The sequence below is a fragment of the Ptychodera flava genome, chromosome 6 (assembly GCF_041260155.1).
Source record: "Ptychodera flava strain L36383 chromosome 6, AS_Pfla_20210202, whole genome shotgun sequence".
Taxonomy (NCBI): Eukaryota; Metazoa; Hemichordata; class Enteropneusta; family Ptychoderidae; genus Ptychodera; species Ptychodera flava.
In genome coordinates, this window is record NC_091933.1 from 10,400,573 (window position 1) to 10,409,574 (window position 9,002).

Here is a 9,002-nt window from a genome sequence, read left to right on the forward strand (position 1 = left end):
CTTTCCAAAAATGGTATGTGTATAGAAAACGCCACTGTTGGCGGAGAGGAAAAAGTCGTGACCATTGTATACAGCAGAAGGCTGACGAACGGGCCCACGATTAGTGTAATATTCATAACCATAACCAAGACCTGAGTTTTGGCCTTTTCGATATCGAAAGTCGGACTTCGTTTGACTTATATTTCCAAATTCTGTACAGAGAAGTTCATATTTCACGAGATTGTATGGATTGTCGCCGGCTTTGAAGACACCTCCAGTATCGTCTGGAAGTGCAACCGAAATTTCGTGAAGGCTCCGACGTACTGTACAATATACATGAAAACGACAGAATGATCGTATTTGCGGCGGAAATTTGCTGTCCATGAGATGGGCGAATGATATACCACAACCAGTGGTGCTGCACCATACGGCGAAATTTAATTGCTGGTCCCAGTATTTCATGTTTGGGCCGCCCAACCATATATTACTTTCTTTAGCTGTTCGATGAGTGATTACGTTATCTTTAAATATATCCCGCGGATGAAAAGTAAATTTATCTGTCAGCGTTACATATATTTCTAAGTCCATGAGAATAGGTTTTATGTCGTTTGGTTTGGAAGGAATATCAGCATGCTGTACTGTCGGTATATGTTTTTTATTCAATTGAAAAGCAACCGGGAATGCGTCTGTACTCATGATTACAATACGTGTTTCTATATACAGATAGATTTTAATGGAGGAGAATTTTCATATTCCATATTTTCTCTTCGGAACTATGTTAATACTATATTTTGGATTCAGGTTTAAACGAATTTACTAAGAATAGATTATTTTTACTAAGAATAGATAACATACAAAAAACAATGGAGAATTTAATAAAGTCATCAGCAGAGGCAAATACGACAGCGACAGCGGCACTACCATCAGTGCCTGATCCATAATAGAGACAAAGCGTGAAAAAATACTCTGTGTCATCGCAAGTGGTCAAAGCAAGTTATTTTTGGCAAGGAGATTTCAGTTGGAGACGTGGAAAAATGGGGGGATGATAAGGTAATTATAGCCTTCAAAATATATGAAGCGAAATACAGTTCTCTTATAAGTGATACCATCACTAAAAGTTTCATAGATCTAGGAGCCCATGCAATAAGTCAGGTAGTTCCAATCGATGACCGAGATAACTATGCCACTGATCTTAAAAAGGATTTTATTCTAAACAGTGAAATAAAACGATTATCAGGACGGATAGCCTACACATGGGGACCCCTACTTGCTCTAGTTTCCACCGGTTTAATTACGGGTAAACATGTAGATTAAAAAAAATCGGGCTTAATATAATACCCAAAATAAATGGATTCAACTTCGCAAGCACCAAAAACGGTTCCAACACCGACTCAGCAAACGGAAACGCGTCCCGAAGGGGCCCTGACGACTACCATTTGGAACGAGCCGCAGCGCAATATAGAGAAAATTACATTGCTGACGAAGCATCCAGGGAGAGTTGCTGCAGGGAAGAGATTGGCAGAATGGAACAGGCAAAACAAGGAGAAGAAACGAAAAGCAATAGCAATGACTAATGATAGCGATGCGGTAGCGGCAAACTGTATAAGCCTACCGCCTACGACGAAACAACAGTGTGATAGCTGGTATAATAAATGTTATCTTGTTTTAGGAATTATAGGAGTTTCATTGACTGCATTAGGGCTATATTGGGGGCGTGCTCGACATATTTGTCCCCTTAAGCGACCAAGTCCGCTTACATGTGAGCCGCTTCAGAAAGCGACGCCTACAGAGCCCGTGGCGGAAAGTAAGTTTTCTAAACCAAGTCCCGGTCCCTCTACATTGTATGAGATGGATTAATTCCGTAAGGACCTTTTGGAAATTATTTTATTTTTCTATTTTATATACGTGACAGCAATCATGGATACTAAAACAGTTGTAAACACAATGTATGATGGTATTGTAATCACTGGACTTGTGATGGGATATCTAATGATCTCCAGCAAATTTCGATTCTGAAAATGGATATGGCCGATCCAAGTCGACCAAATTTCTCTGGATAGGTAAAATAAGGTGGAGCAACTGCTGCCGCGGTTGCGACAAAAGATCTCCATGAACAGAAAAATATTATTCCTGCAGAACCTTATACTTTGTAATATATAGAGACACCTTTGGAACGGAAGTCGAATAATAATAATAATAATAATAATATTCCACCGAAGATTATACTTAGTAATATATACAGTTAGCTATGGCTGCAGCAATAGGAATGACAGTTCTCGGTGCTGTATTAAATGCAACGGCATTCACAGGAGGAAATATTATCGGTCAAAAGCTTAGCGGGAATAGTGGGGCTCTGATGGAAGAAAAAATTAGACATGATAAGGCATTAGAAAAATTTGAACATGACCGCAATGTCTGGTCAGAAAAAAGATTACTCCAGGCTGATTGGGAAAGAGAAAATCAGGCTAAAGATATTCATGCTGCGGCTGAATTAAGAGATACAGATGCAGAAATAGTTGAAGAAGCAGCAGCGGTGGCGCAAGCCAACTCTGCGTCAGGCGAAGCAGTTCAATTCTCAGATTATTATCAGCCCAGTCCTGAGCAAAAAAATATGAAATGATCTATATTGCTGGAGGATTGGTCGTGGGATGGTTTATGATGCGTTAGCTACAGCAATTCAATACAAAAGCTAGTTGGCCAGTTATTGAAATTAACTATGTTTCCATCCTGATCTGTTATCCAAATACGCATTGAACTCATATAGTCTGAACCCTTTCTCAATGGCATGGAAATTGAGCCCCCGTTTTTTAAGTCATAGGTGGCCTTTTCACTTATTTGTTTTGTATCCCGGATGGGAAGTATTTGTAAACAATCCGATACTTTCCCCTGTATGTATTCACCGGAGCCGCTTGTAACATAATTTCCAGTAACATCAACGACATCTGAATGAACTATGTATTTAGTGACTGTTAAGAAATCTGCTCTCTTCGGACTCATAGTACTTTTTGTTACGGGGTTGTCATCTGACCTATCTGAAAAGCCTACGAGGTTAGCAAAGCTACCTGTGGCATTAAAATAAACTTTAACATTTTTAGCCAAAGTTAGATAAACTTTGCTTGTGGGTAGATGTTTTTCGAAATTGATTTTCTGCTGCAACCCGATTGCTTTGTTGAGTGTATCGATATTGTAGTGTCCTGGTCGTATTGATTTGGTCTTCTTCGGTTGGTTTTCTTCTTGGTATTTTAGTACATTATTCGACGATGTTATGTTATGCCATGAATTATATAGTCCACACTCTAGCAGTCTTATTTTAGTAAACCGTGATATGTCAATGCAAGGGTTAAAATTAACAGTAACGGGTTCACCCGTTTTGCTTTCAATCCAAATGATCATCCTTAAGCGTTGTATATTATTATAAGGAATTATTTAATTTTTACTGTATATACTACAATAATGTCAGCTGGTCCTGTTTTTGGTCTAGGTGTAAATTATGGACTAAATCTCGAGCTCGAAGATCTGAGTGATGTTAAAATTAACAATGATACTAAGATAGCAGGTAATCATAATAAGGATTACGTCCTTCGTTACAAGGACCGCGAAAAACATTTCGTTTTATCGGCCGCATCAGTACAGAAACACGAACACGCTGTAGAGTTTTCCAAACTGAAAGATGTCGATGAAACCACAATAGACGCTACAAAGGCTGCAAATGATCCTACTCCTTTTGCTCTGACATGGGATGGGGCTAGTCAGCAATTTAGGCCTTATAATGTACCGCGTAACATCTTAGATATATTAGATAGTGAAATTGCAGGTGGAGTTGCTGAACTGCCAGGAACTCCGAATGTGATTTATTTTGATAGTAATGTTAACAAGTACAAGTTGCTAGATTTTCGTCGTTGGCTTACTCCTAAGAATCCATACATTACACTACTCGGTATACCGATTCACCTCAAGATCAAACCTCTTAAGACAATAATGTCATCAGATAATACACTGCGAAGGTGGATAAACGAGGGGGAGAATTATTGCTCATACAATGCTAGCGGAGTTCCAGTAAGATTATTTTGGGACACAACTTTGCAGAAACTGGGCTTGAAAAGTGTCGGTGAGGAGGCAGCTGAATTAACTTTACAGACAGCAAATCAACAGATGACTGATAATATGAAAATACTTCAACATGGTACAGTTCTCATTAGATGTGTAAAGTTAGCTACCGGAGATGAGTTTGACGATTTAATCGGAAGTATCGCTATGAAAACAGATTCAAGAACACCTTGCACTATTATCACAACTATAGATAAAGATAAAAAAGATTTAGATATTGTTTCTCGTATTAATACTCGGGAAGAAAGAAGCATCATTTCATTTGTTAAAAAAGATTCAACTACTTACACTTTGGATATCAGTACCATTTATCTAAAATGTCTCATTTTGTTTGAAGTTATGGTCTTCCGACACATTTTAAGTCCAGAGGAAATTTCTAAAGTTCTATCTATCGCATGAGCAAGTTAACTCCGTGTTCAGAAAAAACTCCTTAGAAATTTTTCATGAAAGCCGTTCCGATAGGTGCAGAATATGAGACCTCAGTCATGACAATCCGTAGGAAATATTCACATCTTCACATACTTTCATCAGCTAGAATGAACCAGGGTACTCCGGTTCCAAAGAGGTAGCTGTGCTTCCGTCAACTGACTGGCATCACTGGTAAAAACCCCATTATATAGACGTAGTTTGATGGTGATGACTCACACGTAATTTCCCATGGAATTCCCCTTATTTTGATGGTGCACGTACATGTCTATACATGTCGTGTCCCTTACAATACATAGTTCGGAAACATAATGATTTTATAAATAGCCCTTACAGAACGAGTTGCTACATGCCACGGAATTCCCCATTGAGTTATTTTTAGATCACCATCTGTCACCGGCATCAGTGGCCATTCCAAAGGGTTGTTATGGTTACCGCACTGACATGTAGTGACATGTTCCGTTTATTGAAGGGGGCTACAGGGAGGGAAATTTCCTCTCCTCCCTGTAGCTATTTTTCAAATAAAATGGTGTAAAAAAAAAATTGTCATAAATAACAACTTTTACTCACTACTCATGAAAACTGTAAAAGATACTGCACAATACAATATTTCATCTTAAAGTGGAATCAATTGCCTTTCTAATGATACCAAACAAGTGAGGTTATGTTAAAAAAAAGCTCAGGAGATGATTTAGAATAAGACAGATTTGACGAAAATGCATGTGGGTCGCAAAATCGTGATTTTGCGGTACTCGTCAAAACGTGACCGTAACAGCTATTGCATCCCTATATTTTTTGGTTAAAATTCTTAAACTTTCGCCTCTCCCCGTACGCTTTGATTCTCCCCGTTACGCTTTCAAATAGTCCAGCCATCCTTTTCACACGCTCTGCGTAGCTACCAGCTGATGCATGCATTGTCTACACATTAGCGCTCACTGCAACTTTCAACCTGGTGGAAGGTGTGAATTATGGTATGCATCAGATAAGTTGTCCGTGACTTTCAAATGTGTCGTGATACCCAAGCTAATGTTTGTGTTGTAGGCGAAATGTGCCCGTCTTGTACGCCGAGTTGCAGTACCAAGGTGACACGCACTGTAGAATTGCCGGGTGATCGGGTCCAGTTGCTATTGTTGCAATTCTTTGGGTGACTGTAACCTAGCTGCAGTCGGTGTCGTCTGTGGGCCGTGCACTGGCTTTTTCTGCCGTGATTCGCTGTGTAGCCAGCCCGTACAAGGGCCGGCGCTGCGCTACACAGCCAAAGAGGCAGAAAAAAGCCGGCGCACAGCCCGTCAGCTACCAATCCGACCGTGAAAACCAAACTTTGAACGTTTTCATATCATTAACTGGAAGGAACCTAATGACAGGATTGTTTGTAATCTGGTCGTAAAGACATTAATTTGCACCCAGACTGGTGATAGTAATCTATCTCAAGGCTTACATGTCAAGTATATTTCGGTGTCGGTTTCTGTTGTTTATCCTGTACAAACAATCCAGTCATTAGGTTCCTTCCTGTTAATGATATGAAAACGTTTAGTGTGAGTAAAAAAATATGCATACCAGGCACCGAAGTGGCAAGGCTTGCCTGTACGCGCTGTATTACGACCAACAAAGACCTTTAATACTCAGTATACATCGCGGACAAGTGTTCACAGAGGTAGGCAGTGTAGCACTAGCAGGGCCTTTGATCACATTCCCATGCTTTGATCAACGAAATGGATCGCAAAAGAAACAAGAGTTAACTGGTGAGGTTGATTATGATTGTAAAACGATGAGTTTTGTCCTAGTACGGTCACGATCGCGATCGAGTTCACATTGCATAATTTCAATATGGCGGCGGCCATGTTGGTCGACGGGTTTATAACGCGTTGACATTGATACTGGCGTCGCGTGTGGTGCCACTCTGACACGTCCTCTGAAAGATTTCACACCTGATTTTCGAGGGATTCTAGTCGTACTTATTTCATGTCTTGTGATCATCTTGGTGGTATTTTTAAAATCAAGAATCGAACGACGATGTCCAGTGGCAGTAGAAGTTATTGGGGGGGGGGGGCCGCTGGTTGAAATCTATCCCCGTAATGAAAAATTATTCGCGGGTTTGTCGTTCAAAAATGACCCGTACGAAAGTTACAAGGTTGCCCCAACAAACTGCAACGTAGTGTAGACTTTGTGACATCCTTGATAAACTTGCCTGATACTGACTTAGAAGTTGCCCATCTTTGTAACAACCCTCACACGATATCTACAGAATCTGGCTACCTTGTGCAATCCTTGTACAAAGTCCATCTTGCTTGTATGATATTCAGGCAGGCCTTATAGAGATTACATAAGGATGTGTGAGCCTTGTAGTAAGTCCATAATATAAGATTACCAGTGAGCTGGCAAAATGTTAGATCATGAAAACATTGATACTGAGATATTTCAGTTGGAAAACAATGGTTTGTAGTTTTTCCTAATTTCTTGAAATATTGTCTTTTGTAACAAACACACTTACATTTTAAGCAAAAAAAAAAGACTTATTACGAAGTAATTGTTCACTTTCATCCAGTGATATTCATGAACCTATAGTTGCAGCAAATTATTTTTATCAAAAAATGTATTTTTTTTAGAAACATAAAATTGCTACAGAAATATTTTGAGATGTTTTTGTTATATTTTGAACAGGGGTATTTTAATACTGAACCATATGTTAAGGCATTTAAACTCCATTCAGATGATAAATGTTAATGGTAGGTGCATTGCCGCCTACAATACAGATTCATTAGTTTTACAAAACTTGGCTGTCCTAGTCCCTTTCAAATGTATTTGGAAATTTACTTCAAAGCCAGGGGCTCATCTGCACCTGCTTACATATAATAAACATACACTTTTCCTTATACCACTGACGGGAATAACAAATATGTGTTTCAACCTCAGCAAAGTTTACATTTTACAGCTACATTCATCAATATTACACTTGTCACAGTAATTTGAAGATACTGGAAGAAAAACACCACACCTAACCAAAGCAACTTCTACCACATGAGACCTGCAGACTGCCATTATTGTTTACATCAAATCTAAGACTATAAGTACAGTGGTCCGATGATGTCATACATCATGTTGATGTTTCTGATTGGCCCGAATGAAACATGTGATGTGCCTGTTATCTCTTGTGCCAAATCAACTACATGAAACAAAACAACTACAATCAACCTGATCAATCTGGATGACATCAGCAATCATATGAATGTTTCTTACTGATTGGTCCAAATCAAACATGTGATGTGCTCTGTTATCTTTGGTGGCAAATCAAATATCTGAACTGAACAAAGTTACCGTTGAAATATACTACATCTGCTTCTAGGCTCTGCTGCGTTAAATACTACTTCATTTGTTATAATTTGATAATATTTTCTCGTTGACTGATATTTATTTGGCTTCGAACAAGTTTGCTGTCGTGTATTGGTGAATTGAAGAAACATGGAGTATTCAGACTGTTTCTTTCATCGTTGTCACTGAGGACAAATGTATAAAGGTCGGGGAAAAATACCGGTACAGCATCGCATGGAAATTTGGTGGTAATTTAATCAGCGTTATTTTCGCGCCATAGCAAAGAAATCAGGTAAGTGTTGTACGTCTTCTGCAATTTCCCTTTATAGAGATAGCTTTAAGGTTGCAGTATTGGCTGGGTTTTGGAGAACTGTTTACACATTTAATCAAATGAAACAACAATTGACCCCATCAGTGTCTCTATAATCATATTCTGTGCCCAGTATTTCCGAAAACGTCAGGTTGGCAGAGCAAGAGCAGTGCAGTCTTGTGTTAAATACATTACACTCGATAATGAACGGGAATAAAATCCCAAGTACATTTTCACCTATTGACAGTGGTTGTAGGGCTTCAGAACATCAGATCATTATGAAGGTCAGCTTACAATTCTCCACATTTCAAGCATGATCATTTCATTCATATTTTCTGAATGTTGCGTTAATCAGTATGGTTGAGAATTCATACTGTGTGTCTTCCAAAATTTCATTATGCAGAAAACTTTCTGCAAGTCATTAGTGAATTATGTATTTCTCAACGTAATTTATACCATTGTACTTTGTGAGCTGAGGAATATTATCTCCTTCCAAATCTGAGAACGCATATCCACTCGGTATTTTGTAACAGTCACCTACAAACTAACCTTGCATTTATGACTGCTCGTCTACGGTGTGAAGTGAAATGACTGTCAGCTTACTATTGTAAACTTCAAAGAAAAAATATTTCTATTTATCATTTTTGTTAACTTGTGAAAAATGCTCTTTCTTTATATTTTAATCAAAAACCAATCGAGCCATGATGAATTTTGAAAATAAATAATCTTGGTAGTAATAAAAATCTTTCAGACTGTGATATTATTGCAACACTGAAGACCTAGAGGGAAGGTTGGTTTAAATATGCATGGTTGTTTGTGAAAACCTGACCAAAAAAATTGTGCTCATTTAATTACCATGGGGACTGCCAGT